Raw genomic sequence first — 18,906 nt, forward strand, 5'->3', positions numbered from 1 at the left:
AACGACGTCTTTTACTTGACAATTTACTTACTACTCTCGTGCGGTCAGTTGTTCTGCTATTCAAATTATTTGTAAGTGCATGTGTTAAACAATATTGTGATAATGTACTGTTAATTAATTTTGTATAGAAGCTTTATTTTATTATTTTAAAGGAAATTACGCCGTAAATTAGTATAATCTTGTCTTGTTTTCGTATATATAAAATTCAAGAAGAGGATACTTATTGTTTTGGAATTAACAAATAACAGGTAAAAAAACATTACTCATTCTTTTAATTTAGACCACGCAATTTTATAATTGTACTACCATTATATGCAAAGCGATAATAATAATATTTTAAGTCTATGTACTGTCTGGAAATGAACAAATATGATGTTGGTTATCTTTTAACTGTTAGAATATTGTTAGTTTATCTTCAGCTATAGCCATTCCAGAGCATTTTTCATTTCCGTCTATTCGTTTTTTATTTGTTTTACCATTCGTATTATTTCTTATCTGTGTTTTACAACAAAAGATTTTGTTTATTTATAAATGGCAAATAACACTTTTGTTTGCCTGAAACGAATTTATTTTATTTTAAGGTTACTTTTTTATCTTACCTTGGTTGATTTTATTTCATATAAATTGATTTTAAAATGCGCCTATCTTTCGTTTTTATTAAAAAAAGGCTGATGTGGACACCACATGACTTCCTTGTACGCCTAATTAATTACATGTACACATTTTTAAAAGTACTTAAAAATTTATTTCACTATTAACTTAGGCTATTTTTCATATCTTTTTTTTATTGTTATTATTGAATTATTATTACTTATCGTAAAACTTATTTACTATCAGAGGTAATAATTATTAATAAATCCTTATATTTAAATTTAAAAAAATGGAGATGAAGTCTGATTCAAACCAATTCGTCTTCCCCTTCTAAGACCCAAATATTTCATTAATTAACATATAACTCCAGAACCAATGAAATATGTACTAGTACGATATATCGTTGAAAACGCTTAATGAGGGCTTATTACTGCACTTAAGAAAAAGTCCAAAATCCAAATTCTTTTGAATTTTGGGCTTTTTTGGACGCGTTTGGTTCAGTTTATTGCAATCAAAAGGAACTAGATGTTACAACAGTCCTAAATCCAGAATTTAAACATTCGACGGGTAATCGTTCTTGAGTTATGCGAGATACATACGTACATACGTCACGCCGAAACTAGTCAAAATGGATTCAGGATGGTCAAAATGGATATTTCCGTTGAAATCTGAAATAAATGTTTGGCGATCACAATACTTAATCAAAAAAATTTGGCGATCACAAAACTTCCTACAAGGAAGGAAAAAGGGTTAAAAGAACAAATTACTGTTATTCAAAATATTTGATTGCAAATACCTATTAAATAACAAAACTATAGTAACTATAGGTAAAAATTGCAGCTGCTACGTTTTTTTGTTCTTGGACCTACACAAAAGCCCCCCCCCAAAAAAAAACAAAAGGCTGAATGGGACCCATACATAATATATTATTTTTTTGAAATTTCAAGACAACATTTTCAAGAATGAGATGTGTACTCTTATATAATATTAATGTAAACAACATTACAACAATTTTCTAAAAAAAGGGGATCCCATGTAATTCGACTTAAGAATTTATTTTTTTGTTTAATTGTATATAATTTTTATACAATTTTTAATCTGTTTTTTAAGTTTTGGAAATGTTATTTGAGGTTACTTTTGAACAAGGGGGTCAACTGGAACCCAAATTTTTTGTAATAAAAATTTTAATTTTTTGTAGCAGTTATAATATAGTTTTGATGATTAAAATATTTTTGATCAATGGGGTCAATGGGGATCCAACAATTTTTACTATGAATTTTGATTTTTTCTCTTTTTTATCTAATGCTGTATAATTTTTAAGGTAAAAGCGGCATTTGATCAAGGAGGAAAATCGGACCCAAATTTTTTTTCATAATTAATTAATATTTCCTAAGGCGTAATTAAAATTAAAATTACGTCAGGTTAAATCATGGAAATTTGTGCTGTTCATTTTTTTTTTTTAATACAAAAAGGAAATTGATTTAACTTTTCTTTAGTGTTGGGTTTCAATTAACCACGTCTCGGGAATTGTTGGCCTGAGTTTGTTCATGGCTACACATTTACCGGTACAGTTACATTACACTAAGTAAATAAAGACTTTAATTAGTATTACTAATGAATAATAATTATTTATTAGTAGTATTTTATACTTTGATTAAATATAAGTAATATTTTTTTCACAATTTCAGCATTAATCATGCACGTGTCTTGAAAATTTTCCGACGACACATAAAAAACATCTGTTTCTATAATCTAATCCTTTAATTTTTTTTTTGCTATTGTTCATACTTCCTTCTAGAACCAAATTCATTAAACCTGAATGCCTTAATTGAATCTTCATTTTGAAAAATTCTTAAACATTTTTCTTAAATATTGAACACTATTAATTTTAAGAAATTCTTTCTTTTTCGTAAATTTATATTTATACCATTCGATTATTTTTCAACATAAAAACTCTTCTGACTCTTCTGAAATATAGTTTTACATCTTTATTTCATTCACCCTTTCCATAAAATCTTTATAATATAAATTCATATTTCTGAAATTTTAGCATTAAGTTATACAAAACAAAATTTGTTCTTGCAGAAAATTTCAACTTGTAGAAAATTATTACAAAGTTTTTCTGTCTTTATATTTAAATTTTCATTATCTAATTTATTACGCTTCATTATTTTTGTTTTTTACTTGATCGTATACTAGATTGAAAAAAAATGACTAGGATAAAATATTGATGAAACATATATATTTATATATATATATATATAAGTATATATATATATATATATATATATATATATATATATATATATATATATATATATATATATATATATAATAATAATATATATAAATATAATATATAATATATATAATAAATATATATACATATATATATATATTTATATATATATATATATATATATATATATATATATATATATACACATAAGATGTTTATATATATATAAGTAAAATTCTAGAATTAGACTCGCGCTTTTCAATTGTTAAACTGTTATCATCAGTAGTCTTGTAAAAAAATTATTAAAAAACAGATATAAATACAAAAAAATAAATAATTTGATATACGCGCGTATGTAGTTAATTATAATGATTATTTAGGAAGTAAAACTAATATTATAACTGAAAAATAGTTTTAATGAAAACTAAAACGAAATTCTGTAATACTAAAAAGTAGAAAATATGATATACAAATCAGGTATTTTTATTTTACAACTGCAGTTAAATTTTTTTACATTTTTTCGTAAAAGGTTTGTTTTTTTTTACGCTACAAATAATAATATGTTTATTTACTATTATTTGTAATAGTTTTTAATTGTTGGCTGTGTTCAACAGGCAAACTGAACATCTAACGATAGTTTTCATAAAAATATGAAATCTCAAACGATTATTTTTTTTTAATAAATCGTTATTGAGAATTTAATGTAGTATTTTACACTTGTTATAAAATAAACCATACTAGATTTTTTTTTATTCTCATATCAGGCCAACTATAATCTGTTACGAAATAACTTTGAAATTTTTATAATAATTCTAGGCTATAAAAAAAAAAAAAAATTAAAATTATGGAAGTCTTTGTTTGTGTTTTGTTTTTTCTTTCATCATGCAAAAACGAATGATTTGGGCTTTATTGAAAGTTGCTGAGTAAGCTTTCATTGTATTGTTTAAAAATAAAAAAAAAACAATTGAAGATCCACCAAGTCTGATCAGAATTATTATTATTATTTTTTTTTTAAAAAACGCCCGACAAAATCTATTCGATAAAATTTGAAATAATTTTTATGAAAATATGTAATATCTTTATTTAATTTTGAAGATGGACTTCCTTTCCTTTTGAATGAAGTATATTTCTGGGAGTGCATTTTAGATAAAGGTTTCCTTTTTCAATAATTAAATTAGTTAAAAATTAGATAAACATTTTGTAGAAAAAATATTTTTGTCATTTAATATTCCGTGTAATGGATAAAACATTTTAATTGGAGAAATTCTGTAATTCTGATATAATTTTTTCGTTAAATTGGTTATTCGACATTTTCAGGTAGATTTCATTAGAAAGCTACATATTATAATGAGTACCATGATTCGACTTCCAGAAAATTTCGACATATCTTCGTATTTCACGTCTTCCAGACCCCAAAACCACCGTCAGTTTAAAAGTTTATATATATATTTCACTTTTTTGTGGACACGATAACTGCCGTAATTTAGCGCCAATCATTTTCAAATTGATACATAAAATATAACGACCCAAAATCTCGATCGATTTCGTTAATGGGCAAAATTGGACCATTGGGGTGGAAATTGGAGGGCTTTTTCGAATAAAACTAAATATCGCTATAACGTTCTTATTACGTAAAATATCGAATTCGTTCAAAGGTCTTGCTATTCTTTGGATAAGAGCCTAAAATTTATTTAAGTAAAGCTTTTGATATCACCAACCATTGGCCCAGGGGGGGTGATAAAAATGGGGTTTTGAAGACAAAAAATCATACCTCCCTTAATAAGCACATTATTGAATCGGTTTAAAGTGGTCATTAGTCCTCTAAACATGGCCTAAAACTTTTGTCTGAAAAAATTTTCGATATGACCAACCTTTACGTTAAGGGATGACCAAAATTTTGCTGGAATTGTAAGAAGATGGGGCTTGTCGTAAGGTAAATATGTGAAAATTTTTTCACGTGCAACCGTTGTCGTATTGAGTAAATTTGAATTTTTTCTTAACTTTAAGGTGAAAATCTTTTTTATCCCTTACTTAGCACCGGTTAAATCTACCTCCGTCTTCCGGCATGCTGAAAGGAAATTTTTTATACTCGTACTATTTATTATTTAAAATAAAGCATCTAATTGTTTTATAATGCGATAGATAAAATCAAATTTGAAACTTTACAGCTTTCATAAAAATAAATCTACAATACGTTTATAATTTTAATTTTTTTCCCCGAGAAATTTCTTAAAAAAAAAAATTGTTTATAATAAAGGTTAGTAACATACAAACTGACAACGTTCTATTATCTCATTCGATGCTGGCCTTTTAAAATTACAAGTAACGGTCGACAATTATACCTGCATGTTTTTTTTCATGCTCGCTCTTCTTCTTACCCTTTCCTTTTATTTCTATCCTTCTCCTTTAGGACGATCTATTTGTAAAATTATTCTAAAGAGGAGCTCTTCGTCTTTCTTCTTCTCTTGTGAATGATGTGCTTGCCTGTCTGTCCGTCTGATCTTCGTCTAATAAGCCCTTATTTTCACATCCGGTTAATGATCGTTAATAATAAAACGACTACCCCTTTACTTTTAACAATAATATACATTTTCAACATCCCCTTTTTTAATATTCAACCCTTATTAAAAAAAACAAAAAACTAAAGATAATTTTGACATGTAATATTATTTACTATTATGTATTCTTATGGAACTAAATTACACAATATTTATCTAGATAATTGATTTTGCTTCTATTCATCTGGTGATGATAAATTAATATTACTGTAAATTGTGACTTAAAAATTTAACCTTTTAAATAACGATTGTTTTTTCTGTATTTGCTACTGGTCTTATATAATAAAATAAATACAGATTTTTTCAATATTTATTTACTTTGGCGCATCAAAGTACCTGCGATATATGTTATATAAATAATTATAAATATTCATTATTTATGATATTTATTATCCGTATTCATACTTTACAGTCTGCAAATGTTGTTTAATACGATAAAATTTTGTTTCACTGTAAAAATATACTTAAATCAACGTAGGACTAGCAGTTTCCAGTATAATAATAACTGAACATCTTATAGCAAATTATTTATTGTTAACGATAAACACGGATTAGTTGATTTCGATTTTTCAGATATAATTTCTAACCCGACTGCTTTAAAAGTAGCTGTGTTTTGAAGAAAAGATGTCTTCGTCTTTTATCCTGAAGATTCTGAGTTTGAATTCCCAGTATACTTGGAATTTTTATACACTAAAATATTTTTTATTATAATCCAATGAACAAGTCTTTAATTATTTGTGATGAATTAATTATTAAATTAAAGAAAAAATCATATAGTTTTAAATTTGGTTTCAAATGCTATACTGGAAGCGTAGATAATGAAGTAATTATAATAGTTGGATTTGTCTTAAAAAGTATTTCGAACAAGATCAATTTCAGAGTATTTTTTTTGGTCGCATTCTCTGTCGTATTGACAGTTTTTTTTTTGTTAAATTTACTTATTTGGTGACAGATTGAATATTTAAATTTTTATTTTTATTCTTTTGGATCAAGAAGATGGATAAAATTTTTCATTATCTTATTGTTTCTTTAAAATGTTTATACTTTTTTTATTAATGAAACTGTCTCTGAATCGCACTCTTTTAACATTTGATTAACGAAAGATTTAGTATGTTTTTTAATTTTTATTTTTGTTTATTTGTTTATCGATATATCTATTAATTTTTAGGTAAGTAATGTGATTTATTTTTTATTAGAAAATGCTGATGATTTTTTATAAGTAGCTAATCCATCTTAAATAAGTATATTTTTTTGTAATTTAGTCAACTCGTAGAAAACTGAATTGTTTGCCGAGAGGGTTGTGTGCTCTTATATTTCCTATACATTTCTCGAAATACAATTCTTTCTCTTAGGTTTTGATTTTATACAAATTAAAGTTAATTACGTCGAATATTTGATAATTATCTAGATATTACCTAAAAACAGCAAAACTGAATTCGTTATAACTTTCACGATAGAATTATTAAATGCTAAATTATATCTTAACTTATTCTCAGAAGGGCTTAACCCCCTTGTTAAGTGTATATATAGATTTTTTCAAATCTAATCATTCAGGATAGTATTTTATTTTTAAAAATCCGTCAACGTATTTGAGGGACTTTCCCGTCACGCGGCATTTTTCTGAATTACGGCTAACATACAAATACACACAAAACTTAATTTAAAGTGTTTATCATTTTATTTAAATATAATATTTTTTGTTTTCTTAATTCAATTTAATAATATTATAATTGTTAATTTATTTCAAATAAAGCGCGCGCGCGTACCATATTTAATACACGCAGGTGCGTCGGTACTAGTGGCAACGGTTGGCACTAACTATACTATTGTAATTTCATAACTTAAATAGAACAAATTTCGCTTGTACGGTCGGCAGACTGGTGTAGCCGCGAAGCTTAACTCACCATGTACCGAGTCAACCGGGTGATCGAGTTCGAGATACTATTTTACAGTTTAAATGTTATTCATTTATTCAACTCTACCGCTCACTTGTGACGTCACAACATAACAGTCGACTACAACAGTTGTACATCAGTGCTACACTAGCGCTACTTGTGGTGAGAGGTACTATTGAGGCAGTATGCCCTTAGCCGTTAGTTTGTTTAGATAATTTTTGGGGTTGGGATGCGATATTGTAAAATTCTTTTTAAATTTTATTCTTTTTTAATTGTTAATAAATATGCCTAAGAAAAATAAAATTATAATTAGGCAAAATATCGAGATACTGAGGGTGACATTCCTGTACAATCTCATCCCTTAACCTTTTAAATTGAACATTAAATGTTATCAACACCTTATGTGTAGAAGTAATCTGACCTAGTTTGGTAAAAATCGGTCGAGTAGTTTTGGAGATATAAAGAGTGCAAGCCGAATACACACGCGTACATACGAACATCCGGAAAATTTCCATCGGGTTTTTAGGATTCCTTACTTGTCAAAACGTCAAGATCCGGTGAAAACCTCATATGTCCAAATTGTACCGATTACAATACTTTCCCTTAAAAGCTATAGCTATGCTATAGCGTTAGATGGGAAAGTAAAAATTAGTTTGAAGAAAAAAATTAAATTTCATAGTTATTTTATCAACATTCAAAGAAAACAATTTTTTTGAAATTTTGAATAAGAATTTTTTCCTCGTAGATTGAGTTTTCCCAGTAAAGAACTTAATGCTTTTTAAATTTCTTAATATAAATGTTTAAGAAGTGTATTAATATAACTCCATTAATGACATTGTTTTTTTTTTATATGGTAGTAATAACGTTTATAAACGTTCATAAACGCATGACTACGGTTATGGTTTACCACCAAGAGGTTTAAATGTAAGAAATAATAAATAAATAGGTTTTGTAGAAAATCTTCCTAGATCGATATAACCATATACATAGTAACTATAATTATATTTTGTACGGATGGATATGTGGTTTTTTAACTAATTGTTCAATTTGTTACGGGCTAACTACACTTAATTGTTTAACTGATAAAATTTAAATATTTCATCCCTGAAATCAGCTAAAAAGGAAAGGACGCTAGTTCCTGTAGGTTAATGAATATCTCTTTACCATGGCGATACTCCAAGGTTGCCGCTAATAGCCAACATGCTCGAACAACATAAACCATGCACCTTCCTTTGATGCTCGTCAAGCATGCTATACAATATTTCATTAATGAATTTATTAAAATTTATTTTTATTTCAAATTAATTTTTCATTTCGTTACGACTTCGCTTCTGTGTACCAACTAATTAGTTCTTTTGGTTCTACGACTGTTTGTTAAACGGTAACATTTTTGTTCCTACATACGTGAATCATATTTTTAAAATTTATAAACTTCAGAACTTCAGCTCTGACATATTACATCTCTCCTTGGAAAGATTAATGAATAAATATAATCATTCAACAACGTTTGGGTGATCCGGTTAAGTTTTCTCAATTATGACTAAATGGTGTGCTTTTAAAATCATATATAATTTATTTTTTTATGTTAAAAATGTAAAAATTGTCTAATTTAAACAAAATTTTGAAAATATTTAAATAACGATAATGTTAATCATACTAAAATATATTTTCCATTGGTATGTAAAACGAAGAGCTTTCTTGAACGTTCATTCTCTCATTTGTCGAACAAAATGAAAATAATGAATTTCGTACATAGTATACAAAGTGTACCACGAAGTTCGGTGGGAACTTTTGTAACCTATTCTACTCGTGAAAATAATGGGAAAGTTCACATAAACATATGTCCTACAAATGCTTCTTTGCGAATTACGGCTCGGATTTCAGTTACACCGTTAAAATGAGGTAGAACTGAAATGTTTAGGACGTTAACTAACGAACAAAATTAGTGATTTCTTATGGTTTTTGACCTGACAAATTTAAGAAAATAGAACCGTAGGTGCAGTAGCTTTTGAGAAATCTGAGGTAAAACCAATAAATTGGAGTAAAATTTATTACTCCCATAATAATTGGAGTAATTGGAATAATAAATTGGAGTAATTACCCTGTTGTTTGTGTTTTATGTACTTTGTGAAATGAATAATAAACACATAAAAATTCAAAATAAAACTTTTAGAGAATTTAATTCTAAACAAAATGGTGTAAGATAAGTTGAATAAAACAAGAAAAAAGTTAGAAAAATTTGAATTTTTTTTAGAAACAGTTCAATGGACCAAAGTGCATGATACGAACCAGTTTGTAATAGATGTTCAAAATTGAACCCGCCTGCCATTTTCAACACATTTCTTGGCACGCTTCTGTACTGCTTTTATTGCTCATTTTAGTTCTTCAGGGTTGGTTTTAAGTTGCTCGGCCGCATCAATAATGCGGACAATTAATTCTTCATTAATAATGAATAGTTGTGAGAGCAATAGCCTACACATAATTACTAAAAAAATATTTTCAATCTTTAAATTTCTATACGCTTATAGGGCCAGCAAAGCCCTGTATGTTAGTATATATGTATAAAAAATTGGATAAAACTTATGGAGTACTTAGACAGTTCCTTTCATTTTCAGAAGCATGAATTATATGTCCTTCATTCTTGCGTCCTATGATACAATCATAATCTTATATATATATATATATATATAGCATAAAATGTTATAGAAATATCTTTTGTCAAACGAAAACCTTCGCGTACTAGGAGCCACCTGAGACATGAGGTCAGTTAAAAATCATAAAGATTTGAAAAAATGAAAAACATTAAAATTGAAATATTAATCTTCATCATAACTTATTCTGAGTAAAAAAAAATTAATTGGATAAAAAGTTTAATATCCATAAACCAAATACTGTTGTACATGTTATATCCATGATTGCCAGGTTATAGCCAAGTATATAGGAGTTGTAAGCATATACTATTAGTTGACATGTCTGCAGATATACGCTAGCCTCTAAAAACATAGCATAAAGATTTTAATCTGATTTCTTAACATTATGCTTATAATATTAATATTTAGTATAACAATTATCTAAAGAATTGTATTTAATTACAACATTGCGAAAAAAGTACCTTTATTTACGATGTTATGATGCGAACAAACTCAATTTATAAATTTTTGTTCAGATTATTATAAATACGTAGTGCTTATCTTTTTAGAATGAATAACTAAGGTTTTAATGTGAAATTCTATAGAAAGTAATGAAATTCTATAGAAGGTTATGATACATGCATAACAGTGGCGGTTCAAAGGGTGAATCTCACATTTATATTATTGTAAGGGATGGATGGGGTGGATTTTTCTTTACTATCCAAGCGTGGTTTATTACGTACGACCCCTGGGGTTAAAAGGGTTTTTTTTTGGGACGGGACATCTATGCAAAACGAACACTGGCGTAATGCGCTAACGGAGGCTGTTCAGCTTCCTCTCTTTTTGAATTCTTTAAACCATCCGTGAAATATAATATATGCAAGGGCAGGCACATATATTATTCAATTTTTACGTTATTTAATTTACCTTCTACCACCATCTGTGCTACATTTTGAATCTGTACGTCATCCCAAAAGTACCCCGATTTTGTCGTATTAAAAAAATAAACAAACAAAAAAGTATAAATCTTATTAAAAAAAACCGCCATAATTCTTAATTATTTTGGTTAAAAAGGTTATATTAAACAAAATACGAGTCATAGGCAAAATATTATTTTGTCAAGCAAAATACATACGTACAATTTATTTTGCATTCTAATTTTTCGTGTATTTAATCTTATTCATTTCATTTTTTGTAATAAGTACATGAAGTTACATGTTATTAAACTGATGTTAATATAGTGGTTCTGTTAAATTTATTTTTATGATTAGGTATTTTTCTTTTTTATTTACTTTTTTATTTGCATTTAATCCTATTAAAATAAACTGATTAATTTTTTCTTCATTGTATGTTTCTTACACATTCTAAATCGTATTCCTCATTACAAACTCGATCACGCAGATTACAATATCTGCCAGGGTCTTCAGTAATTAACTTACATTAAATGCAGTTTCCAACACGCCTAAATATCAGTTATACTTACACATGTAATGTGTAAGTACACTTATTTGTTTCTTAAGCATTCTAAATCGTATTCCTCGTTACAAACTTTATCACGCAGATTCCAATATCTCTCAGGGTCTTAAGTAATTAATCTACATTAAATACAATTTCCAAAATTTTTGAATATCAGTGTAACTGATATTCAAGGGGCTTCACAAACGTAGTTCGTTACGAATAATTTCTTTAGCAAAAATTTAGAAAAATATTTTCCAGAATTTTTAAAAATAAGTTTCAGGAACCTACTTTAAAGAATGTATTATAAACTCTTCTATGTATTTGTAACTTAATTACAATGCACTAAGAATCTTGCTCTCAAAATATTATTATATATGAAAATGAAAATAAGTATCAGTTATGATATGTCGTTGAAAATTTCTCAATGAGAACTTACTACTGCAAATAAGAAACCCAAAAGTCTAAAATCCAATTTTTTTTTATAGATTTTGGGCTTTTTTGTACACTTTTTGTTCAGTCGATTGCAATCAAAAGGGGAGGTGCACAACTAGTTGTTACAACAATACTACATCTAAAATTTCAACATCCTACGTACGGGTAATCGTTTTTGAGTTATGAGGGATACATTGGTACGTACATACAGACGTCACGCCGAAATAAGTCAAAATGGATTCAGGGGTGGTAAAAATGGAGATTTCCTACAAGGAAGTAAAAAAATTCTAAACTATAAAAATTTAGTTTTTCTGCAATTACCAGTAACTAATTTAGTTACAAACTTCGTTGGGAGTCTTACAGCCTTCATTACATCAAGCCACAGGTAACCAGCATGAACTAACTACACTCATTCAATTAGGAGGGTTTTAAGAAAAATTTTTTTTTTCTAATAGTCAAAGCCTTACCTCAATAGAATTCAAATCGAAATATGTCAACAACTAATTAAGTTACAGGATTCGTTTGGGTTTTAAGATACTCATCAACACATCAAGCACCATCAGATGAGCCACACTGACTTTAATTACCCAGTTCCTAAAATTTTTCTGAGGGAATATACACATTTCCTTACTATTAAATTACACTCAAACCAGTTAGCATTTTGAATGACCATCAACAAGCCCAAGGACGAATTATGGAACGAGTAGGAATCTACCTGCTTGAACCAGTCTTTAGCCATCGACAAAAGTACGTTGCCTAATCACGCGCAAAATGTTTTAAAAGTGTGAATCTGGAAATGAAACCTAAGGGTAGATGCACAGCTAATGTTGTCTGGAAGGATTTCTTATGAACCACACAGTAAATTAGCTATTAAAGCTTAAGTTAATTTTTTTACTGATGCTGTGGAGCAGCACTGGTTCCCTTGCATTATTTAAATTAATTTGTGAATAATTCAATCTGTACTTTTGTTTAGAGAAAGACTTAATTTTATGAAATTTTTTTCTTCAACCAATATTTATAAACTTATAAAAAATAAATAATTAAAGATTTATTTTTAAATTACCTTTTCTTTCTTATCTAGCGATATCTCCATATTTATGATAAAATACATTTCAGGTGTAATAAAGAAAAATAAATATTTTTACGAATGTGTTCTAATAAAAAAATGTCAGGAAACAATTTATTTTTTACGGCTACCGAAAAATGTAGCCAAAATTATAGTGTTAAACTTTTTAGTCTATGGTAAATTTGTCAGAAACATTAATACTGATTTCATTGAAAAATTAATAATTCTAACTAAACTCTTGGAGAATTTAGATAAGATCACAAAACTTAAAAGTTTAGCAATTTTATTTATTAAAAATTACAAATTTGTCTTAAAAAGAAGTTTTTAAAAATGTATAATTTTAGCGTTTAGGATAAAATACCGATAATATGTTTTTAAATATGAATTTTTCTACAAGTTAATAAAAAGTTTAACATTTTTAATTAATATATGTAAAATAACATCAATGAAAAAAAGTTAAATTATTAAAATTCAGTTAAAAACATGTATATAAACTTCTTAATTAAATTCTTTTTTTATTTTTTTTTTAATGCTTTTATTTACAGTCGCATCAACAATATAGTCATTAGCGACTACAGTAACACTATCATGTAATATATAAAATAACAAAAATAAAAAAGAACAAAAATAAACAATGAAGAAACAGGAACAATAAATAATAAACATAGACAAGTGACAAGAATAAATACAAAATAAAATACATAAATCAGACAAAAATCACTAAATCGTATTCTTCATTTTTCTGTAGGAGAGGAACCGCAACAGACGTTTTATACCTTCGTTCTGGTTTAATAGAAATTTCATATCCGAACCCAGGTCTAAGTTTTGTCGGATGGTTCCAAAGATTGAGCAATCAAATTCTTAATTCCTTTTAATTAAATGAATGGCAATAATTAATAATAATAACTGTATAGAACTTTTGTTTATAAGTATTTTATTTACTTTTACACATAAAACTAAATATGAATTATTTTTATTACTTCGTGATACAGTTTGTGTAATGTAATATGTGGTATACTTATACCAATTTACGATTTGATTTTTAATTAAAAAATAATATTAATTAAAATATAAAAATCACATAAAAATGTATGCTATAAATGTAATTCAGTTGTGCCTGTTTTAATTTAGATATTTTTTGTTATTAAATAGTTTTTTTTTTAATAAAACTTCGGAGAGTAAAGAAATAAAGAATATCTTATCTAAAATTGTGTAAAAAGGTACATTCAACTGAACTCTTTTCTTATTCCACTTTATTTCGTCTTCTCGTGGTAGTCACTACCATTTTACTTTCTCTCCATTTTTTTCTACCTAATTGTGGTCACTACAACGTTCAGCTATTCCCTTAATCACAACTATCCTTGATGAGACCGTGCAATCCTTTACTACTTCAGACGTCTTCAGTTGCGTTACCCTTGTATCTAAATAGTGTTCTATTCCCTTTTATAGTCCATTACAGAACCAAAGTATACATTTCTTTAAAAAAGGTTATACATCCTTTTATGGCCTTGTACATCCTTTTCATTCTTTTTTCAAATTTTAGTTTTCCACTTATCATCTACTTATTTATTCCTAATGGTTTTTCCCGTTTTATATTTCAGTTGCCTCTTATTTTTTAAACAGTAATTCGATCATACAGTATTTCAGAATACATTTCATTATAATAGAGTAAGTCTGAAATTGTTTGTAGATACAGAACCTGTTCTTTATAAATCTTCACGTTATGTAATGCACCAAAACCTTTTTTCTCTTGGTGTATGAATTTTATCGAAAAGTAGAGATATTAATTACGTAAAACATTTACCGAATTAGGTGTAATATCAATTAATCCTTAATAAAAGTTAATCTTGATCGTAAAATATATTAGAAATTACACGCTTTCATCGTAGTTTTAATATTATATTCAAATGGTTAATATAAAATACGTAACATGCAAACTGTTTTTGAAAAACACAAATCAATTTTACAAATATATTTTGCGTTACAATTTTTTAAGTTTCTATTAGAGAAAAGCATTTATAAGTTTAAAGTATACTATTTAATATTTTAAAGATCACATGTTTAGGGTTAATGGTACACAATACGTGTTGGTCTGAAGTTTGGCGACCTTGCAGACTGGTAGAGAAGTTTTGAAACTCAGAAATAAGTCTCTCTCGGCTCTTCTCCCTTTTACTCACACTCTCTCCTCTATTTCTGCTCTACAACTAACAATAAGGATCTCTGAAACTTTTCTCGAGTTTCCTGATACGGATGGCGGGGGGCCCCAAGGCCGTAGCAACTTTATATAAACCTCTCTTTAACCGTTTCTGAATAACCTATTTACCACACTTACCCTGAACTTAGTTATTCTTAAAATTGGTACAATAATACAAACTTAAAATAAAGTTTTATTATTGTGTAATATGACAATATGGTTTCGTGATTTTAGGTTTCATCAATTTTAATTGGCTGTCAGTAGTTTTATTTAAACTAACGTAGTAGTTCTGTTTTTGATTTATTGTCTGTTGTTGAAAAAGTAATATTTTCTGTATATTGTCGATATGTTTCTGTCAGGGTTGGTATTATCTTTCCGTTTTTTATTTAACTATGGTTAAAAAATCAATTTTTTTACTACTAGTAGAAAAGAAATAATTATTTCAGTCATTCAAAAAAAAAAAAAAAAAACAAAAAAAACATTTGGTATTATAGTATTAATTGTAACTTTTTTAATTAGCCGTGATTTTTTTTTGCCCACTTAGAAGTCCTAGATAATTTTTCAGAGCGGGAACTCTATTTAAATTTTTATTCTCGAATCGTCTTTGGCCTCAGAAATGTTTCAAAACAAAGCTTGACATTACTCCTTGGGTTAAGAAGCTGCTATAAAAATCGTATGGTTACTAAAATTTTTTATTCTTTGCATTTGTACTACTATCGTTACTATTTCAAAAACAAAATTAATTAACCAAAACATAGTAATTCCATAGTCTTTTACTGTATATTTCAGCAATGCGGTTTACTACTACTAGATTTTTTGGAGTTGAAATATAGATTTTGGTGGAAGGGAACCCAGCTTCTTTACACGGATTGGATGTACGTAAGCCTACCAACAAGACATCACTACCACTCAACCGGGTATAATTTTTCCAAACCGATGACATGTATATAATCGTTACTTTTCACAATCTTTCTAGCCAATCACTTAGAAAACCTGATCTTTGCTAACTACTTTTACTACGGGAGTAAGTGGAGATGTTGGGTATATATATTCCGGCAGTTATGTTTCAAGAAAGCCCAGCCCGTCTTCCTCCCCACTATCAACTATAAAAAATACAGGAGTATACGTTTTAATTAAATTACTGATATTCGCCTTATGGTGACTAGCTTAAAAATGTATCTATTCAAAATAGTTATTTCGAAAACTAAGAAAAGAGACTTTTGCTAAACGTTTCTGAATGAAGAATTCTGATGTAATTATTTAAATTTTCAATTATGAAATTACTAATAAACGAAATTCTATGCAATTGTAAGGAGTTTTAGTTTGTCCTTAAGCAAAATAAAAACTGAAACTAAAATAATAGAATATTTGGTTTATAATAAACCAAATAATAAGTACAGACCCAAACTGAGTTGAAGCGGTGTATATAATGCAATGCATTTTATAAAATGAGGTAAATTAAGTAGTTATTTTAAAATATTTATACCCAGTCTTTCTTATCACTGTGATTCATGTAAATCGTTTGAGGTAAAGAGGCATCACCTAAAATTACTTTTTTTGACAATAAAATGATTTATATTATAGCCACTCCCTTTAGCTTACAGAAAATTTTGCTTAAAATGGGTATCACCTGATATATTTTTTGTCTTGGCTTTCCTGATATGCAACCTTGTATTTGGCTCATTCAAGATGGCAAAATGAAACCACTTTACTTGTAAGCTTTCTCCAGTTAATTTAATCTTATTATTTAATGAAGAGAGTTTTTTATTTTTGATGTATACTGATGTATCCAGTCGTTATTGTTATGAAATTTAATATAAACAAAGTAGAAGACCTGAGAAATGAGCCGTGGTTCTATATCGCTTGAAAATTGATCATGAAATAAGTTTATTAGAAATCGTTTTAAAAATTGCCTGTACTTGAAAAGAGTTACCAGATATTTAGGAAACTGAGTTTATTGAGAATGATGAATTAATATCAATACTGAATATTAATTTCGGGGACCGAAAGCCTTTTATAATTTCAAGCCGGTCTCCGTGGTGGAGTAGTAGCGTCTCGGCCTTTTGTCCGATGGCCCCAAAATGGCTCCCGGATGAAAGGCCAATTCCGTGTTGCCTAACTCGAATTCAGGGTTTGAATCCGGGTTAAGCATGGCATTTTTCATACGCTACAGAATTCCTTTTCCATGGCACCCAGACACGATACAAGCTTCACGCTTATGTGGTGATATAAAAAAAAAGTTAATATATACATTTTTTTTGTGTATTTCTTTTTCTATAAAATTATCTTAGAATTAATCGAGAGTAACTCTTATTTTATCGAATTCTATCTAAGACGAGGATGTTAGGGCGTGGCAACTACTTCGATTATTGATATTGTTTAGACTGTTTATGAGCTGCCTACGTTTTCGACTTGGATTCCATTACAGGAAACAGTATAATTATCTAATTAAATGTTGATTTTGTTTTATTAATTAAAGTAGAAACACTTATTCTGCAGATTTTCTGATGAAATTTGGTTGATTATTTTTTAACTTTTTTCTCTGAACTTCTCTATAATTTTTTAAGTTATTTTTTTATATTTTCTTTTTCTATTTGCCTGATTCTACTGATAATGACTGTTATACAGTCGAAATGCGAATTTAAATTTAGAATGTATTTATTGATATAAATGTTTTTTTTTAATAAGTGTATAATCGTTTTTGTTTTCTATTTACGAATTTATCTGAATAACAATTCAGTAGAATTTTCTCTTTGTATTTATTCCTAATTAGTTGGTGTACAACTAAATTTAATTTTTTTAGGCAATAATATTTTTGTAAGTAATGGCTTTTAATAATTAAAACTTAAGGTCACTTAAAACCATTAATCTAGAAATTATGTTAATTAATATTATTAATATTAAATAATATTATTAATCTTTAAATTTAACTCTGATTTTTTAATTTTCGACCAAATCTATATACGTAAAAGTATCCGTAAACATAGAAAAATTAATAATGTAAACAAAATAAAATACACAGTATTTTTAAAATTTCGGAAATTCCTAATAATCTATTGATAAAACACAGTATGTATTTTTTATAAATGAATTGAATTTGCCATTTTAAAATAGATTCTTTTTTTTTTCTTTGATATTAATATTTGTTTTGTGGACTATATGTTGTGCTGAAATTAATGGTTTGTGATTTATGATTGAGCTTGAAATATCAGGTTGGACTTTAAGTTTATTTGCAACTATTTATTGTGTATTATTTATTTTGTGGGTTCCTTAACGACCTCCTTATCACGTGCTTTTGTCAGGAAACTTACTTATGGATAAAAATAGTAGTAGTATAAAAATAGCAGTAGTATAAAAAAAATATTTATATTAAATTTCAGTGAAAATTTATTATTTTTATAATCATCTCTAAAATAATAATTAGCCACAATCCATATCGGTTAACGTTATCATTTCTTTTTACAGACTTCTATGTATCCATGAACTTCAGAGCGGAATCCACTGAACTTGTATTTAATAAAAATTTTCTGATATTTATTTTATAATAATTTTAATATTTAACGAGAAATAAAAATTTTATAGTATAATTTGTTAACAAAAGACAATATATTGAGAATCGAGTGTTTGTTATCTTCAATGACAAACGAGTGAAATGCATACTACGTGAATTACAATCATAGAATTCAGGTAAGAAGATAGAAGAGCCCAGTATAAAGCGGTTCGTTTAGGGGGCGCGACAAAAAAAAATACCCCGAACGTTTGTGTAATCCATGGCATAAACCTAAACCTATTGAATAAAATGTTGATTTACTGGCAATTCGTAGCAAACCCAATTGGGAGGAA

At 27.5% G+C, this 18,906-nt stretch overlaps 1 long non-coding RNA gene across 1 annotated transcript in view; it reads left to right on the top strand.

Annotated features, from left to right (window-relative positions):
- Positions 1 to 51: 51 nt before the first annotated feature.
- Positions 52 to 18,906, top strand: part of LOC142326479 (uncharacterized) — a 390,885-nt gene continuing 372,030 nt past the window's right edge. The window contains exon 1 of the long non-coding RNA XR_012756793.1: positions 52 to 248. This is a non-coding gene — a long non-coding RNA (uncharacterized LOC142326479). The remainder of the gene's footprint in view (positions 249 to 18,906) is intronic.

The sequence above is a fragment of the Lycorma delicatula genome, chromosome 6 (genome assembly GCF_047948215.1).
Source record: "Lycorma delicatula isolate Av1 chromosome 6, ASM4794821v1, whole genome shotgun sequence".
Lineage (NCBI taxonomy): Eukaryota > Metazoa > Arthropoda > Insecta > Hemiptera > Fulgoridae > Lycorma > Lycorma delicatula.